The 20,231-nt window shown below is 39.2% G+C and overlaps 2 pseudogenes; both read left to right on the top strand.

Moving 5' to 3' along the window:
• Positions 1–502: 502 nt before the first annotated feature.
• Positions 503–2,116, top strand: LOC125600496 (annotated as a pseudogene).
• A 15,733-nt stretch (positions 2,117–17,849) lies between these two features.
• On the top strand, positions 17,850–19,897 carry LOC125600495 (annotated as a pseudogene).
• Positions 19,898–20,231: the final 334 nt, after the last annotated feature.

The raw sequence follows: 20,231 nt of genomic DNA, 5'->3' as shown, positions 1-20,231 counted from the left end.
TGGTAACAGAAATTAAGATCCTCTTAGTGGTAAACTCATTGCTGGAGGAGACAAAACAAAGTTTATGTTATAAAGCGAGGTCTTCTAACAACTGGTTTTAGCCGAGCCAAAAAACAACAATACGTAGTCCTTTTTTTTTTTTGTTCAACTCAACAATACGTAGTCCATTTATGTTTTCGAGCTGTCTATGGTAAAAGTCAAGAACAGATGATATTCCATGAACTTTCAGCAAATTAAAAGAAAATTAAACTAAAAAAACACTAACTCGTCCTATTGCGTACTAACGAACAGAGCAGAGAATCCGCACACAAACTCATATATGGAAAAGTCAAAATTAAAAATTATTTCGGTACACAACTTTGGAGAACCAAACCAAAAAATATCTTGGAGAACCAAACAAAAGAATTAAAGTTCCACGTGATGAAAAAACTAATCGACGGCTGGGATTGTTTCTCCTTCACCTTCCTCAAATCAAACCACTTCCCCAGTATATATAACTCATCCGTCTTCACTTCTCTCATACACAGCCACAAACAAAAAAAATCAAAGTCTCAATCTTTACTTCTTCCTTCGATCCTAGAATTTCTACGAAGCTCAACCCAGAAAAAAACTATGCTTTTACGAAGCGCGTCGACCCCACTTCTCACCTCATTGGTTCACGTCTCGAGCCCAAGGGAATCTCCAATCGAGCCCGAATCTCTTCATCAGATCCAACGTCCCAGATCTATAACGCTCTCTTCCTCTTCCTCGTGCTGTTACAGCCCGTGTCTATCCACTCCAGCGACGAATCCACAAGGAGGATCAAAAGGACAGCGTCGGAGAGCGATCTTAAACATCTGACATCGACTAAGCATGCGAGTAAGTTCCTCACCGGTGCTCTTATGGAGGATATAGAAGAAGGAATCGGATTCGGGCTTATACCCGCGTCTTCTTACGAAACAGAGGTTGGAGGCGGCGGAGGAGGGAAGAGCAGGAGCGGCGGAAGATCTGACGGTGGTGATGATGGAGAGGATAGCACAGACGTTCATTATCGTAAGATGATTGAAGCTAATCCTGGAAACGGGATTTTTCTCAGCAATTACGCCAAGTTCTTGAAAGAGGTAGCCACTTTCTAGATCTGAAAGTTTGAGACTTTACGAAACAGAGTGTTGATTTTGTGTGTTTTTGATTTTGGAACAGGTTCGGGGAGATTACTTGAAAGCAGAGGAGTATTGCGGGAGAGCTGTTCTGGTGAGTCCTTACGATGGGAATGTTCTGGCCATGTACGCGGAGCTTGTGTGGATGATTCATAAGGATTCGTCACGTGCCGAGTCGTATTTTAATCGAGCTGTTGCAGCTGCTCCTGATGACTGGTAACTTGTCAAGCTCTCTTCTTTGGTGGAGCTTTGATTGTAGTGTTATGACGTTTTGTGCTTATGTATACTTTTAATTGTGTTTCTGCAGTTATGTACAAGCTTCATATGCGCGGTTTCTTTGGGATGCTGAAGAGGAAGAAGATGAAGAAGAGAGACACGAAGAAGTGCTTGAGCCTCAGACTTCTCGAATGGATTTCTTCACGGGACCTTACCCAATCACGGCCATGTCTTAACTCGTGGTCTTGGCATCTTATAGATTTAGACTACGTCTATGATCTATCTTAACCCTTTTGTTTTAATGTGAATTTTTTTAATGTTGTCTCCCGTTCATGGGTGTTTCTCTGCTTCACTTTAGAATTTGTCTCAGTTGTAGACTTGTAGTAATATCATGGAAAGGAAAATAAGTTACGGAGTAAAAAGTTTTGCTTTTTGATGGATTTAACTAGGGGCTGTGATATGTTCTTTGACACAAGTAGCTTTGTGGATCTATGTCTGAGGTTTTCTTTAATGACTGAAAGCATATTAACAATGGAGAACAACGACGAAGATGACTGCTAGTTTGATATCCTTCTGATGCAGGAACCATTATGTTTTAAATGCTCATTTTTCTGTTTTGCTCAGTTGATGTAATGCAGACAAGATATGGCCAGATAAACTCTCCCATTCTGCTATACACTTCTGATTACCTGTAAGATTTATTGCATAGCGTGCACTTACTATTTATTTCTGTTGATATAATCTTAATGAAGTTATGGTATACTTCCCGGATGTCTTTGATTTTTGTCACTGACATAGCACTTTCCCTCTGCATTTCAGCGAGATATTCTTTATAATTCAACTGTATCCTAGTTTTTCAAATATGTGTGCGACCATCTTGATCAGCTAGGGTGCAGTTGTTAAGTGTAAATCATATTTAATTAGGATCGCCTCTCTATCTTACGGTAGATTTTAGTGATTGCAAGGATGGGAGAAGGAACCTCATCCTTAGCTCGATAGATAGGTAAATAGTCTGAAATATACATTTTATTTTACTTAGTAAATACTTGTTCAAACTGTTTATAATAGACCTCTCGTTTAGGCTCTCAACAGGAAGAATCACTAAGTTCTCACTTAAAAGGGTCCTAATGAGGCACTGCAATTCTCCATGAGAGTGGTGAGCTCTTGAATGTAAGGTCCTCTTTTACCTGTTGAATTTGTGTTAGGAATCTGAGTAAGATGATACTAGGCCCAATAGTAGTTTACACAAAGTTTAATTATACAAAGCTTTTTTGTAAACTCTTTGAGGTATTGTGATTTGAGGTAGTCTAAGATTGAAGATCGTTCCTTATATAAATTTAGTTGAAAACTTGAAAACCAAGAAATGGTACATATTGTAGATATACTGGACCATAAGATGTGAGACCAAAATTATACAGCCGGTGAATCCATAAAGAAGAATAATGGAAACACTTGAAGAGTAAACCGATATTATTCTAAGCATATTTACATTATTACTATATTATGTTAGATTTAAAATAGGAAAGTTTACATTATTATATGGTGTTAGCAATATGTTAAAGCTAATCTATAGTCTTGTATCAAATACAACACAATAATATATTTTTTATTATATTTTAGAGAGCCCGGCTACTAACCTAAAAGAGACTCTATCTAGGTCTAGTGCTATGATCATGAACTATGTTGCATGGAAACTCCGTTGAAGGTCCGTTTCACGTTTTGGAAACGTTTCAGAATCGGAATCTCTCGGAAACTTGCGGAAACGCATTGGAAACTCGTTTCTTAAAAATTTCAGTTTGGAAACTTAGTTGTTTCTATTTTAGAAACTCCCGATTCTGTTTTGGAAACGTTTAAGAAACTCTTTTTTTTAGAACAATTTCTATAAATAATAATAAATATAAGGATTAGTTTGTTATTTTAATAAATTAGAACAATTTCTTCATGTTGTGAAAGGAACTGGAGCACTTACAAGTTTATACATTCAGCAACAAAAAACAAGATTGCTCCGCAAAGAGCAGAAAATTTGGTATTTGTGCACACTAATCTTCGTCTTCTTGTGCACACTAATCTTCGTCTTCTATCTAGAAGAAGTCTTGCATACAAGGATGGTCCCAATCATATGTGGGACTTTGGAGATGATCAATTTGATTTACTGGATGAGACTAATCTTGGGAGACTTGAGTTTGAGGATCTTTCTCTTGATGAACCTGAGTTGGAAGCGGCCATGTCTGATGGAGCTAATGAAAATGAGGCTGAAGATGATGTTATTGGTCTTTGACTTTCTGTTATGATTTTTATTTTAGTTAAGCTATTTGATATTTAAGTACTGGGTTTTGTTATTTTGAATTTTTTATATGACTTTGATGCTTAATGGTGATTTATTTATTTTCGTATGATTAAATAGAATGACTATTTATTTATTTGTATTATAAAATATACTAACATAATCAAATGAATGCACATATTAATCAATTATATATATATATACACGTTTCTAAAACGTTTCCAAAGCAAATAAAAACACAACATAATCAAATGAATGCACATATTAATCAATTATATATATATATATATATATATATATATATATATATACGTTTCTAAAACGTTTGCAAAGCAAATAAAAACACAAATCACGTTTCCGTTTCCATGCAACCTAGATCATAAAAATCTTGAAGCAACTCGTACCAGAGGATAACCTAACCATGTCTAGATCCACTACACATTCTTCAACCGACGAAAGAAAATACACAAAACCAATAATCCCAGTTGATCTTCTTATCGATATATTCTCGAGACTACCGTTGAAGCATGTAGCTAGGTTTCGTTTGAAAGAATGTGAGGATAAAGAGATTTAGATAGATGAAGAAATTGAAGAACAAAGAGAGAGAGAGAGAGAAAGTAGATCTGAGAGAAACTCTATTCCCTTGATCCTTTAATTGTGGATCTAAATACAAGAATTTAAAGACCAAGTTGTATCAGTACATAATATAAAAATATTGATTGTTTAAAAAGGATCTTCAACGGTCACTTTCTCTCTTCTTCTTCTTTTTCTTTGCTTCTCAAGTCTGGTGCTTCTGATTCTATACTCAAGTCTGGTGCTTACTCAAATATGGTGATTCTTATAAAACCTTATAAAACCTTATAAAAGCTTATAAGTGTTTTCAAGTATGGCAGCTTAATTCTCAAGTCTAGCAGCTTAATTCTGCTTCATGTCAACACTCCCCCTCAAGCTTGACCATGTGGAACAAGTCAAGCTCGGAAGCCATGAAGTATTCCCTCATTAAAAACTCAACTAGGTAAAACCCTTTGGGAGAAAACCCAAGTCAAGGAAAAAGAGTAGAACACTTCATGAAGGAGAGATCATTGACATGATAGGTCTATGAGTCTCAATCTTGGATGAATGGACTCACATACCTTAGTGTTTGTTGCCTTGGTGAAGATATCAGCTAGCTGATCTTCACTCCTTGTGTAGCACGGCAATATGATCTTCTGCTCTACAGCTTGTCTCACTTTGTGGCAGTATACCTCTATATGTTTGGTCCTTTCATGGGAAGACTGAGTTGCTAGCAATGTGTATAGCAGCCTGGTTATCACAATGCATCGTGATTGGCATTGTAACTTTAATTCCCAAGTCCTTAAGAAGTCCCTTGATCCAAATCAACTCGCTCATAGCTCTATATTCTGCCTCAACACTTGAACAAGACACCACCTTACTTCTTGCTCTTCCAAGTTACCAAATTGCCTCTAATGAAGGTACAATATCCAGTAGTTGATCTCCTATCAACTCGATCTCCTGCCCAATCCGCATCACAATACCCAACAATCTCAGTGCTTCTATTGCATCCCATCCATACTCCTTGACCTGGTGCCTCTCTTAGGTACCTGAGAATCCTCTCAACCATGCTCCAGTGGTGTACTTTGGGAGCTTGCATGTGTTGGCTTACTTGGTTTACTGCAAAGCATACATCTGGTCGGGTAATGGTAAGATAAATGAGTTTTCCCACCATTCTCCTATAGTGCTTTACATCTTCATATGACTTGTCTTCAATCTCCCCCTCACGCATCACTTTGTATCCTTCCTCTAGAGGTGTTTTGGCAGCTCTTCCACCAAGATTTCCAGCCTCATGTAGTAAGTCAAGGGTGTGTATTCCCTTGAGATAGAAACAACCCTTCCTTAGACCTACACATCTCGATCCCTAGGAAGTATTTGAGCTCTCCCAAGTCTTTGATATCAAATGACGCCTTAAGGAACACTTTGGTCGAGATGATCCCTTCTTTGTCACTGCCCGTGATGATAATGTCATCAACATAGATGAGAATGACAATGATTCCTCGCTGGCTAGTGAGAGTGAATAGGGTATGATCAGCTTCAGACTTGACAAAACCTCTTCCATTGAGTGTGGTGCTTAGTTTGTGGTACCACGTTCTTGGTGATTGTTTCAAGCCATAGATGGCTTTCTTCAGCCTCAATACATTTCCTGGTTTGGTAAGGTGTTCCATACCAGGTGGTGGTCTCATGTAGACCTCATCTTCTAACTCTCATTGTAGAAAAGCATTTTTGACATCCATTTGCCACAGATCCCATTCTAAGTTAACAGCCAATGAGAGTACAATCCGTATCGTGTGAAGCTTAGCTACTGGTGCAAAGGTGTCAAGGGTAATCTTCACCATAGACTTGAGTGTAGCCTCTTGCAACAATTCTGGTCTTTTTTCTTTCTGGTTGTCCATTCGCCAAGTACTTGATAGTGAATAGTAACATGCTTGTGACGGCCTTCTTGCCTTTGGGAAGCTCACTCTCAAACCAAGTTCCATTTCGGATCATGGCACTAACCTCATCATCTACTGAGTCTCTCCATTCCTTTATCTCCATTGCCTCCTCATAGGTCCTCGGAATGTACTCTTGATTTATGTTGGTGATGAAGGCTTGATGATCTCTTGGATAGCAAGCAATTGAGCAAGTTGCTTGAGTGGGATGAGCTACTGCTTGACTGTTGAAATACTTCCAATTTGATGGACGCTTTCTCACCCTTGTGCGTCTCCTAAGTGGCTGGACCTCTCCAACAATCTCAGCTTCAACTTCATTTTGTTGATCTGATTCCTTTTGCTGTTGGCTTTTATCCTGATCATGAACCTCTTGCTCTTGATCAATAGTCCGTGGATCCTCTTGACCCATGTGTGGTTCCTCTTGACCCTGTGGTTCCTCTTGACCACTAGACGAATCTTCTTGATTCCCCCCTTCAGGATTAGGATGAGAAGCCTCTTCAGCCACATCCATACCATTGCCTTGATCTAAACTATCTGCTGAACCAGTAGTTCCTTCATTCGATGTCATGATGATACCTAGGCTCTCCATGATAATCCGTAGGTTGTTTGCCCTATCTGAGGCCCCTTGAGATAGATCCTTGAGATTTTCCCAACTTCTCCTCATAATAGCCTCTAGATTCCACAAAATTGACCTCTCTGGATACTAAGACTCTTCTTGTCTCTGGAGAGTAGCATTTGTAACCTTTTTGAGTGGTAGAATACCCAATGAACACTGCCTTTGTGCTTCTGGCCTCAAGTTTGTTCCTATGATCACCTGTTTGCAATACATAGCACAAGCACCCAAATACCCGTAAATGGTCAATATATGGTTTTCTTTTGTTCAATACCTCATAAGGTGTGGCATCATCAAGGACTCTTGTTGGAGTTCGGTTGATGAGGTAGCATGCTGTCATGACTGCATCACTCCAGAACCTCTTAGGCATGTTGGTGTAGAACATCATGGACCTGGCCACTTCCATCAAATGTCGGTTTTTCCTCTCAGCTACACCATTTTGTTGTGGAGTGTAAGGGCAACTGGTTTGATGGCTTATTCCATGCTTGGCCAAGTGGGATTTGAAAGCTGTGCTTGTATATCCCCTCCATTATCTGACCTGAATACTTTGATCTTAACATTGAACTGATTAATTATGTAGTTCTGGAAGTTTATAAATGCATCTTGGACTCTATCTTTAAATGGTATCATAGTCAGCCATGTATATTTAGATTTCTGGTCTACGAAGGTGACAAAATATCTATGATTTTCCCTAGAAGTGCATGGTGCAGTCCAGACATCAGAGTGTATAAGATCAAAGCAGTTCTCATAGATAGTAGATGACTTGGGAAACACAGTTGCAATGTTTGCCAAGAATACATGCTTCACAACCATCATTTTTGAAATAAACATTAGGCAATAACAGGTTTAGTGCTCTAGAATGGGGATGACCTAACCTAGCATGCCACAATGCATCATTTTCTAAGACAGGGATTGAACTAAAAGCATAAGGTAAACATGATCTAGTCTTGGTGTCTTCAAACAGGTACAAGTCCCCTTTAGTAACACCCTTTCCGATCATCTTAAGAGTCTTAATATCCTGAAACACAACATCATTAGGACTAAAAATAACCTTACAGTTAAGATCAGTAGCAACCTTCTTGACATATAATAGATTAGATGCAAAAGATGGCATATAAAATGCTTTAGTATCTTTCTCAAATAGTTTCAAGTTTCCTACACCTTTTATTGGTATGCTGTCGCCATTTGCAATCATAACATTACCTAAGACAGGCTTAACATTACTGATTAACCTAGCATCACTAATCATGTGGTGAGAAGCTCCCGAATCTATAACTACTGGCTTAAGGCTATCAGATGCATTCAAGGTTGTAACAAGAGCATTGGGCAGTTTATAAGAGGCATTTAAGGATAAACCAAGTGTGTTACAAGAGTTCTCCTTGAGGGCTTTGATGAGAGCATCAAGGTCAGACCTCTTGATTGTCTCATCTTGGGTAGTCCTCATGATAGAACAGCCACTGAATCCCAAGGTCTTCCCTTCTCCAGCCGCAACCGAGTTCATGGGACGAGGAGTAGATGGCTCGCCCATTTCACCAGAGAAATTCCCTCTTGCATCAGAGTAAGGTGTCCTGAGCTTTTGAGGCTTGAGGTGTGGGTGAAGGATCCAACATTTGTCTTTGCCGTGACTTTTTTTCTTGCAATGGTCACACACCCACACTTTCTTGTCTTCTGGCTTGTAATACCCCTTGTTAGCTATGCCCTCATGTTTGTGCTCATTTCCTTCAGCCTTGTTGGCTATGATGAGGTCTCCTTTGTCACCAAAGAGTCCCACTGAGCCTTGCTCTTTTTGAATCTGAGCACAAAGCTCCTCAAGTGATGGAAGCTGCTCACTTCTTAGAATGTGTTTGATTAGATCACTATAACCCGAGTTGAGAGTGAACAGCAAAGCAAAGACCTTGTCTTGCTCCTTCCTCTCATTGAGTACATTCGGATCAATGCCGGTCTTAGCATCTCTAACTCGGCCCACAACGATCTGAACTTCCCAAAATGCTTGGAAAATTCAGTGTCCTCTTGACTGAGAGTGTTGATAGCCCTCTTGACTTCAACCACCCTACTGATGTTAGATATATTGCCATATACCTTCTGAAGAGTATCCCACAGCTCCTTGGAAGTTTCACAATAGGAGTAAGCTTCCAAGATAGAGGTTTCAAGACTATTCTGAATGATGGAAAGGACCATGAGATCCTTCTGACTTCTCTTCCTACCTCCTTTAGCAGCGCAGCAACAACTTCTTTACCATCCTCTCCTAGGATGATCTTCTTGGTGTCTTCGCCGTCAACAACATACTCCCAAAGACCTCTGCCTCCAAGAGCGATTTTGACAAGTCTAGACTAAAGTAAGTAGTTGGTTCTCTTGAGGGTAACCAGAATAGACACGGATTTAAAGACATCAGTGTAGGAGTTTTCCATTTTTTTTTTCTGGGAATGAAAAACAGCTCAAGAACATGAAGAACTTTACCAAAAATAGAAAGGGAAAATCAGAGATTTGCGGAAGTAAAGAGAATAGAGTAGAGATGAATGAATCTCAGGAGCTTACTTGCTCTGATACCATGAAAGAATGTGAGGATAAAGAGATTTAGATGAAGAACATTGAAGAACAAAGAGAGAGAGAGAGAAAGTAGATCTGAGAGAACTATATCCCTTGATCCTTTAATTGTGGATCTGAATACAAGAATTTAAAGACCAAGTTGTATCAGTACATAATACAATAAAATATTGATTGTTTAAAAAGATCTTCAACGGTCACTTTCTCTGTTCCTCTTCTTTTTCTTTGCTTCTCAAGTCTGGTGGTGCTTTACTCAAATCTGGTGATCCTTATAAAACCTTATAAAAGTTTATAAGTGTTTTCAAGTCTGGCAGCTTAATTCTCAAATCTAACGGCTTAATCTTAATTCTGTTTCATGTCAACATCGTTGCCTTTCGAAATCATGGGCATCCATACTTGGCAGTCCATATTTCACCGAACTGTTTCTCACCAAGTCCTCGAATCGTCCACGCCTGTTCACCGTTAATAGTTATGGCAAGTTATTCTTCTTCTCTACACTCAGATCACTCAAAACCCACATGCCAACTCTTCTGTTGTAGCCACGTGGTATAAAACGCATCCCTGGAAGCATCATGAAAGAACCTCATCGCTCCTCCACGGACGACTGGTATGTTGTACAGATGGGGAACGTGATTATTATGCAGAGCGGGTGATTTGTAATCCCACCACTGGAGAGCTTCTTACACTACCGAAACTGAAATCGATTTTAAATTATCGAGTAATGTATTGCGGGTATGATCCCACCGGAAAAAAAATTAAATTGTTGTCTACAGCTGCTTACTTCAACACCAACCGGGCTTGGGTTCTGACATTGGAGACTGGAAAGCTTTTATGGAGAATGATCGAATGCAAATACCATTATGTTATGTTCCGTGATCCTACCTACACTCATCGTCATATGATTTGCATAGATGGGGTTTTGTATTACCTCGCTTGCATTAATATCATTGATATCAGCCATTCAACGGACTTTGCGATAGTTTGCTTTGATGTTAAATCTGAGAAGTTCAGCTTTATCAATATAGATGATGAAAGCATGTATAGAGGAGGTTCTACTTTGATAAACTACAAGGGTAGATTAGGTGTGGTTCAGTTTACAGATTACAAACGAACTCTCTGCTTGTGGTTGCTAGAAGATGCTGCTGGGATAAATAAATGGTCAACAAATATCTATGAACTGCCTCTTTCGTGGAAACATCCATGTACCGAAAATTTTCAAATTGTAGGAATGACTCGTACGTGTGATATTGTCTTGTCGCCAAGCAAGTTCTCGGATCCTTTTCATGTTTTTTACTACAATGTTGAGAGGAAGACTTTGGCAAGAACTGAAATACAAGGGTTGCAAGGGTTGCAAGAGTTGAAGTGTGACCGTCCTTTAGTTTATATATTTCCAGATTATGTAGAGGATCTGAGGCTTATGGAAAGTCTTTTTTAGGGCTTTTTGTTATTGCCACTTCTTCTTTTCTATTTGGTTTTGAAGATTCTGTAATTCGCAAAGATTTGTTAGGGTGGTTAATGAGATTTAGGCATCAGAAGAATATATCGAGCACGTAGTTATGCAGCTAATTACTAAATTTTGAACACCTTTGTCTCGACTTTGCTGGAGTTGTTTTTATAAAACATTCATAATGTTGATCATCTAGGTCTTGTTATTAACATTTTGCAAATCTTGGTTTATTAATGAAAGTCATTACTATATATGCTCTGCCTTTTGAATCTTTCTTGGTTTCCTTCTATCTGCTGAACCATATTTCCTCTGTGTGAAACCTGATAAATCACTTTCTAAAGTGCCCAGCTCAAACTTAGCAAGGGAAGTGATGGTGGACTTGTTTTGGACCCAGTAGAAGATCTCACCAGAGCGCCACCATGTCTCCTTATTCACGACATTTTAGGGGTCGTTTTGAAAATTCTGGTAACATAAAAAGCTCTGAAGCAGGGGAATCAAGTACCTATCTATGTCCCAGACAAGAACGTATCGTAAGCATATAGTGTTATCAACGAACAAAGTTCTACTGCAAGAACTGCGGACAGGAGGGTTTGTGGAGGGAAAGGCCATAACCTAAAAACCTGTCCTAAGTCGAAATCAATGGTCACTAAAGGCATTTCCACTAGGTATCATCAATGTGGAAAATGTAAGTCAAAAAACACGTTTTACGTGTTGGTCGGCATGGACGGTGAGCTGAAATTGTTGACGTTGGTTTTGTCAAAAATTGTGAGCTCACCAAACACCTTCTTCATGCTTATAAAAGGAGAGCTAAGGAGAAGAAGAAATGCATCCCAAAACAAGAAAACAGAGAGAGAACGAGAGAAGAGAATAGAAGAGAAGAGAAGAAGAAAAGAAGAAAAAAAAATTATGAGTAATTTCTGAGTGTATTTGAGATCGGGGGGGGGTGTGAGTTGTGAGCTTGTAAAATTTCTCTGGTTGATAATAAAAGATCTGTAGCAGGTCCGGAGACGTAGGCAACATTGGCCGAACTCCGTTAACAATTTTGTGTGTGTGCTTCTTTCCCGCTCCCATAAATTCTGGTTTACCGCAAAATTTGACCGCATATTTCCTAACAAATTTGACCGCATATTCACGTGAACAGTAATTCGTGAATGTGAATAGTGAATTTTTGTCGGTAACATCGGTTTGTCGACGTAGGTGTTCTAATACACGGTGGTTCCAGAAACGATGGGAGGCGAAGACGGTTCGGCGCACAGTATCGGGAAATTTGACGGTACAGATTATGCATTTTGGAGAATGCAAATTGAAGATTATCTGTACGGAAAGAAGCTTCATCAACCGCTGAGCAAGAAGCCTGAGAAGATGGATCAGGATGAGTGGGAGCTCCTTGACAGACAAGTTCTGGGTGTTATAAGGTTAACACTGTCGAAAAACGTTGCTCACAACGTTGCGAAGGAGAAGACCACTGAAGGGCTCATGAAAGTTCTCTCTGATATGTATGAGAAACCTTCGGCAAACAATAAGGCATTTCTCATGAAGAAACTCTTTCATCTAAAGATGGAAGAAGGTGGCCTGGTTGCCGCACATGTGAACGAGTTCAACACGATTGTCAACCAACTGTCATCAGTTGAAATCGAGTTTGAAGATGAAGTGCGAGCACTGATTTTGTTGGCATCTCGACCAAATAGTTAGGAGCCAATGAGGGCAGCAGTTAGTAATTCTGTGGGTACTCAAAAGCTCAAATTCAATGATGTTAGAGATCGTATCCTTGCTGAGGAAGTTCAAAGGATAGACTCTGGGGAGGCATCAACGAGCTCTACTTTCAACGTGGAAAACAGAGGGAGAAACCCAGATAGAAATAACCGGAGTAATGGCATATCGAAGTTAAGGAATGGACGGGGTCAGTCCAAATTCCGACAGCCTGCAGAGTGCTGGAATTGTGGAAAGACAGGTTACATTAAGAAGAATTGCCGAACACCACCGAAGAAGGAAGACAACACTAGAGGCGGAGCCAATGTAGTGACACGTGAAATCGCTGATGCATTGGTAGTGTCTGTTGATTCCCCGAGGAAAATTGAAGCTCATGATGCAGCTACAAGTACCACCAAAGCGTCAATATCCTATGTTGATAGCCCAGTCGATTCATGGGTTCTTGACTCAGGAGCGTCATTCCACACCACACCGCACCATAACATTATGGAGAATTATGTTGCGGGAAATTACGGAAAGGTATATCTTGCTGATGGATTACCTTTGGACACATAGTGGTATTGGAGATATCAACCTGAAAATGTCAGACGGACGTGTGTGGAAGATTACGAAGGTCAGACATGTGCCAAAGTTGATGCGAAATCTGATCTCAGTAGGTCAATTTGATGATACGGGGCACGATGTTAATTTTGGTGGTGGAGCCTGGAGAGTCAAGAAAGGTTCCATGGTGGTGGCTAGAGGTCATAAAAGAGGCACTCTTTATATGACGATGAGTTATCAAGACACTGTTGTTGTTGTCGAGAATGCCAAACAGACCAAGTTGTGGCATTGTAGGTTGGGGCACATGAGTGAGAAAGGGATGAAACTTATGGTGGAAAATGGCGCTCTTCCGGATCTGAAGACGGTGGATCATCAGATGTGTGAAAGCTGCATCCTTGAGAAACAGAAACGAGTTAGTTTCTCTAAAGGAGGAAGAGAGCTAAAATCTGAGAAGTTAGAGCTGGTGCACACTGACATGTGGGGACCTGCTCCTGTTGCATCGCTGGGAGGTTCGTACTACTATGTGACCTTTATTGATGACTCCACAAGAAAAGTGTGGGTTTACTTCATGAAGAACAAACATGAAGTGTTTTCGGTTTTCAAAATATGGAAAGCCATGGTTGAGATTGAGACAAATCTCAAGTTGAAGTGTTTAAGGTCTGCTAATGGTGGAGAGTACATCAACGACGAGTTCAAGAGATATTGCGCTGATAATGGGATCAAGATGGAAAAGACTATTCCAGGAACGCCTCAACAGAATGGAATAGCGGAAAGGATGAACCGAACCTTGAATGAGTGTGCACGGAGCATGAGATTGCACTGTGGATTGCCAAAGACGTTTTGGGCAGATGCAATCATTACCGCAACCTTCTTAATAAACAGAGGACCGTCTGTACCGTTGGGATTTAAGATCCCTGAAGAATTTTGGAGTGGAAAGAAAGTAAATCTTTCTTATCTAAAGGTGTTCGGATGCTTAGCTTATGTTCATATTGATGATGCTGCAAGAAGTAAACTTGACTCGAAGTCTAAGAAGTGTTACTTCATCGGTTATGGTAACGCGGAGTTTGGTTACCGGTTTTGGGATGATGAAAATCGGAACATCATCCGCAGCAAGAATGTTGTTTTCAACGAAGAAGCGTTGTACAAGGATAAGCTAAGAGAAGGCTCGGAGAAGAAAGAGCCTGGAGCTGTTGACTTAGAAGATATCCTGACACCGGAGTTGCCACAGGATACCGCAACAGCAGAAGAAGAAATCTCTCAAGACGAGGGTGGTGAGGCTGAAGAAAGTGATGATTCTGAAGTGGTCCCATATACACCAGTCACAGAGTTACGACGGTCAAGCAGAATCATCAGAAAGCCAGTAAGATTCTCTCCATCGCTCAACTACATTCTGCTCACAGACAGAGGCAAGCCTGAATGTTATGAGGAAGCTATGCAAGTTGATGAGTCGATCAAGTGGGAGCTTGCAATGAACGACGAGATGGACTCGTTGTTATCCAATCACACGTGGGAGTTAGCAGATTTGCCTAAGGAGAAAAATGCATTGCATAACAAGTGGGTCTACCGAATAAAAGAAGAACCTAATGGGAGTAAGCGCTATAAAGCGAGGCTTGTTGTGAAGGGATTCCAATAAAAAGAAGGCGTTGACTACACCGAAATCTTCTCTCCTGTAGTCAAGATGGTGACCATTAGAACGGTTCTTGGGCTGGTAGCACAAGAAGATCTGCATCTTCAACATATGGATGTGAAGACGACATTTCTTCATGGTGATTTGGATGAGGAAATTTATATGAACCAACCCGAAGGCTTTGAGATCAAAGGGAAGGAAAGCCTTGTTTGCAAGCTGAAAAGGAGTTTGTACGGCTTAAAACAAGCTCCAAGATAGTGGTATAAACGGTTCGACAACTTTATTAAAGGCGTTGGTTTCTTGAGGTGTGAAGCTGACCACTGTTGTTACTTCAAAACGCTTGAAGAGTCCTACTTGATATTGCTCATATATGTCGATGACATGCTGATAGTAGGAGCAGACTTGCACGAGATCAATAGCTTGAAGACGAAACTCTCAGAAGAGTTTGCGATGAAAGACCTTGGAGAAGCAAGACAGATTCTAGGAATGAGAATCAGTAGGAGCAAGGAAGGTCTTAAGCTATCACAAGAGGAGGAGTATGTGAAGAAAGTCCTCAAGAGGTTTAACATGGATGACGCGAAGCTAGTCAGTACTCCCCTGGCAAGTCACTTTCGGTTATCCAGAGAACAGTCTCCAAAGACGGAAGACGAGATGGCATGTATGGATAAGGTTCCATATGCTTCTGCTATAGGCAGCCTGATGTACGCGATGATATGTACAAGGCCAGACATTGCACATGCAGTGGGAGTCGTCAGCAGATTTATGAGCAATCCAGGAAAGGAACATTGGGAAGCCGTCAAGTGGATTTTCAGATATCTAAAAGGAAATCCAAGTTTATCGCTATGTTTCACGAAGTCTGAGATGGGATTGCGGGGATATGTTGATGCTGACAATGGAGGTGACATTGACAGCACGAAGAGCACAACCGGGTATGTCTACACCTTTGGCGGTGGTACTGCAATTTGTTGGGTTTCAAAGTTGCAGAAAATTGTATCTCTATCAAGCTGTGAAGCTGAGTATGTTGCTGTAACGGAGGCAACAAAAGAGATGATATGGCTACAGTCTTTTCTAGAAGAGCTAGGCCATGACCAAGGGAAAGGTGTGTTGTACTGTGATAGTAAAAGTGCCATCGATTTGGCAAAGAATCCGGTTTACCATGCTCGGACGAAGCACATACATCGTCGGTATCATTTCATCAGATCAGCGTTGGAAGATGAAATGTTGGTGCTTGAGAAGGTCCCAGGAAGCAAGAATCCGGCAGACATGTTGACGAAGGTCGTGCCGTATGATAAGCTGAGATTGTGTGCAACCTTAGTTGGCTTGTTGGAGTAACAAGCTGGGGAGACCTGCTACATCGATCAATGTGTGAAGACATATTGAAATCAGTCTTCAAGTGGGAGATTGTAAGTAAAAAAAACACGTTTTACGTGTTGGTCGACATGGACGGTGACGCCATAGACGGTGAGCTGAAATTGTTGACGTTGGTTTTGTCAAAGATTGTGAGATCACCAAACACCTTCTTCATGCTTTAAAAAGAGAGCTAAGGAGAAGAAGAAATGCATCCCAAAACAAGAAAACAGAGAGAGAACGAGAGAAGAGAAGAGAAGAGAAGAAGAAGAAAAAAAAAGTTTTTTTTTCTCACAAAAATTTTTTTTTAAAGAAATTACGAGTAATTTCTGAGTGTATTTGGGATCGGTGTGTGAGTTGTGAGCTTGTAAAATTTCTCAGGTTGATAATAAAAGATCTGTAGCAGGTCCGGAGACGTAGGCAATATTGGCCGAACTCCGTTAACAATTTTGTGTGTGTGCTTCTTTCCCGCTCCCATAAATTCTGATTTACCGCAAAATTTGACCGCATATTTCCTAACAGAAAATGCGGTGAGAGTGGTCACAACAGTAGAACATGCTAGAGGCTGGTCAGAGTAAAACCCAGTAAGGGTGGTGATGAAGATGGTGTTGGTGAGAGAGCATATGCTTTGTGGGTTATGCAAGAAAAAAGGACATAATGTAAGAACATGTCCAAGTAAACGAGCTTCAGACAGTGATTAATTTTTGTTTAGAGCTATAAATCCTCGGCAAAACACCTAATAGTATAACGACCTTATACAGTGACATTTGGTACTTTGGTCGGCGCCAGTATCACATATAAACGGTCTCTACCACACAAGTTGTACTACATAAGACCACAAACTTCCAACAAGACTTCGACACGTGGCCTGTTGAAGTGAATCAGAAAACCATAAACTTGTTTTGTTTTCCACAACCAGTTACATTTCTCCCATACTAATTTTAGCATGATAACTCCAAAATCCCAATGGTTATACCAAAGTCTTTGGTAATTTCACTGCTTCTTTCCTTTTGTTACTTTCTTTCATATCAATCTGGATTTAACTAAACTATATTTATTTCACTCACTTCTTTGTCAACATAATATCTTCATTTTTAATAATTTCAAAAGTTTGATTAATATGGGGTAGCTACGATATTCGATAAGACCTATATATGACATAGAGTTCTCGAAATAGCAAGTCCTGGAATTACCAAAGTAAGGAACCAGTAAAAAAAGTACTTGTCCTAATTAATTTCGACATGGGTCATGGTTTAATCTACAAAGTTGCAATAGAAATTGTGTTTCTTCTATTTAATATAGGGTTAAATTGCTATATAGACATATATGGATATTTAGTTGCAAAAATGATTCATATATATGAAAATTGTGAAGATAACTTATTTTTCCTTTTGTTTTCAGCTTCAAAAATTAGTCTCAATCTACAGTCCAGCCAAGAAAACATACTAAGGAAAAGACCAGAGGTTAAAACGACACATTATATGAAGCAAGTGAGATAGACAGAGATGATCAAATCAAATGAAAGCAATAAACATCAATCACAGGGGAAGAGTGTTAAGCAAATCAACTAATTTTGTTTCAACTTTATTTCATTTGTTCTACACGTTAGTTCAAAGTTTTGTTTTTTTTCTTTTGGTAGTGTATAAAGGAGAGAAATAGAGTTGGCTATATGACTAAGTGAAATAAGAGAACCCACAAAAACAAGCCTTCCATGACTGTGCCATCAAGAAAGTAGCTTTGTTTTCCATCCCAAACTGTCAAAGGTCTCTCTTCATCTATACCATTAATCAAACACTTTCTCTCTCTCTCATCAATGTTCCTTGAGACTAATGCTCCTCCTTATCTTCTTCTTCATATAAACCACATATCTCTCCTCCATATCTTAACAATTCATAGCAAACCCTAAAACTGAGAAGAGAGAGAAAAAAGATGGGTAGAGGGAAGATAGAGAATAAAGAGGATAGAGAACGCAAACAACAGAGTGGTGACGTTCTCAAAGCGGAGGAATGGGTTGGTGAAGAAGGCCAAAGAGATCACGGTTCTTTGCGATGCAAAAGTTGCTCTCATAGTCTTTGCAAGTAATGGTAAGATGACTGATTATTGTTGTCCTTCCATGGACCTTGGTGCTATGTTAGACCAATATCAGAAGTTATCTGGCAAGAAACTATGGGATGCTAAGCATGAGGTACTCTCTCTTTGATATAATCTAAAGTTTCATTGTCTCAAAAATATTCTATGACCATTGATTTTCATGATTTCATTGCCTAAAACATGTCAGATCCCTTGAATCTTCAACTCTAGACGCAGATCTACTCTAGTGTTTTGTCTCAAACAAATATCTGTGCTACATATCATGGAATTGATTCTTTATTTATATTTTCCTAAAATATGTCAAAAAGATAAACCATGAACCCTAGATGCAGATCTACAAAGCTTTCTTTGGTTGTTAAGCCTATCAAGCCTCTTTATTGATTCTCTTGTACTCAAACAAGACATGGAGCCACAAAAACATGGAAGTTATTCTCTTCTTTCCATTGTTTTTTTTATAGTGCTTAGTTTTAAGCTCTGATGAATATATTCTACAGTAGTAAAAAACATATTGCATTCACAACTGTATTTTGAAACCATAAAAGACAATCTTAAGTGTGTTAGATCCATAAGTAATTTCATTATTAGGTCATGATTATGGAGAAAAAAACCTGGGGAGTGATATTACTGATGAAAATGTCTGAACAGTTTACCGATTTTACATTTGTGATTTTCGAAACTAATTAAAAACTGGGAAGTACTGTTGAATAGACTTTTTTACAACAGGTTTAGTCAAAATATTATATTTTTATTAATTAGTTCTGACACTGATAGGTTTTGTTCTCATATATCTCTACACAGTAATAAGCTTTCATAGAGTTGTAAGCCATTTAAGTGACTGCCTAGTAATATCTGTGTATCTGCATATATATACTTTTTACATAAAGCGTGAATGTGTATATATATATATATGTATTTATCTGCATAAATCATGAACATATAGAGATCGTCATGCATAACCAGATCTGAGTCTCCAGTTTCTTTTTAAGACATATTTTATGTCTAGTATATAGACAAGGGAATTTTTAGTTTGATCTAAATTCTTAAAAACCAATTTTGCTCATCTAATACACACCAAATAATTTTGGTCTCCAGAACCTCAGCAATGAGATTGACAGGATCAAGAAAGAGAATGATAACTTGCAACTTGAGCTCAGGTCAATCTTCACCCTTGGCCACATCTTTACCCTAGTATATATAAAACCCTTGGTTAAAAATGTTAAATATCAATATAAATGAGAAATGGATATAAATCTTGAATATATACAGGCACTTGAAGGGGGAAGATATACAGTCTCTCAACTTAAAAAACCTGATGGCCGTATAGAGCATGCCATTGAACAGGGCCTCGACAAAGTCCGAGACCACCAGGCATGAATAATAATCTGTACATTCATTCATACATCTCTTCGTACATTCATATTCATCAACTCTTATATGGTCTGTTTGTCTCAGATGGGACCCTCATGACGAAAAGGAGAAATGTGACCATATAAACAATTTTCTATACCTTATTATTTAGCCTTCAGATGATTATTAATTAGTGCTAACAGTTACATCAAAACATTTTCTGTGGCAGGAAAAAATGTGGCGGAGGAGAGGAGGAGAATCGCAAACTCAGTTTCCAGCTGGTACATAAATAGTTCATATATCCTCGAAGCCTTTAGCGTTATTGATTTGGTTGGAACTATATATTAGTATGTTTGGTGGGTTTGATATATGCAGCAACAACAGGAGATGGCTATAGCTAGCAATGCAAGAGGTATGATGATGAGGGATCATGATGGACAATTTGGATACAGAGTCCAGCCGATTCAGCCAAATCTTCAGGAAAAGATTATGTCGTGGTCATCGATTGATCATTAGAGATTTGAGCAATCTCATTACCAATCTACTATCTAATTCGTGGCCTTTGTTCTTTATGAATGTTGTATGTTGTTGTCTTATCAGACTTTTAGATTGCTTATATGTGTGTTGTTTGCTTATGGAACCTCTATGTATTGGTTGTGTGGTATGCCAAAAAAACAAGTTTGAAACTATTTATTATTGAGATGTGTGAAAACTAATGATCATAGTTCTAAGCAATACATGATTCGAGAGGTTTTTTTTTTGAAAAGTTGTGTTGAGTGGGCCTCCGTGCTAGAAAGATTTGTGGATCAATTCAAGTTGTATAATGTTATTAGGGTTTAGGACAAG

This window comes from Brassica napus, unplaced genomic scaffold, assembly GCF_020379485.1.
Source record: "Brassica napus cultivar Da-Ae unplaced genomic scaffold, Da-Ae ScsIHWf_2283;HRSCAF=2942, whole genome shotgun sequence".
NCBI classification, from domain to species: Eukaryota; Viridiplantae; Streptophyta; class Magnoliopsida; order Brassicales; family Brassicaceae; genus Brassica; species Brassica napus.
Note: the sequence above shows the minus strand (reverse complement) of the source record. Positions and strands in the feature narration are given on the sequence as shown.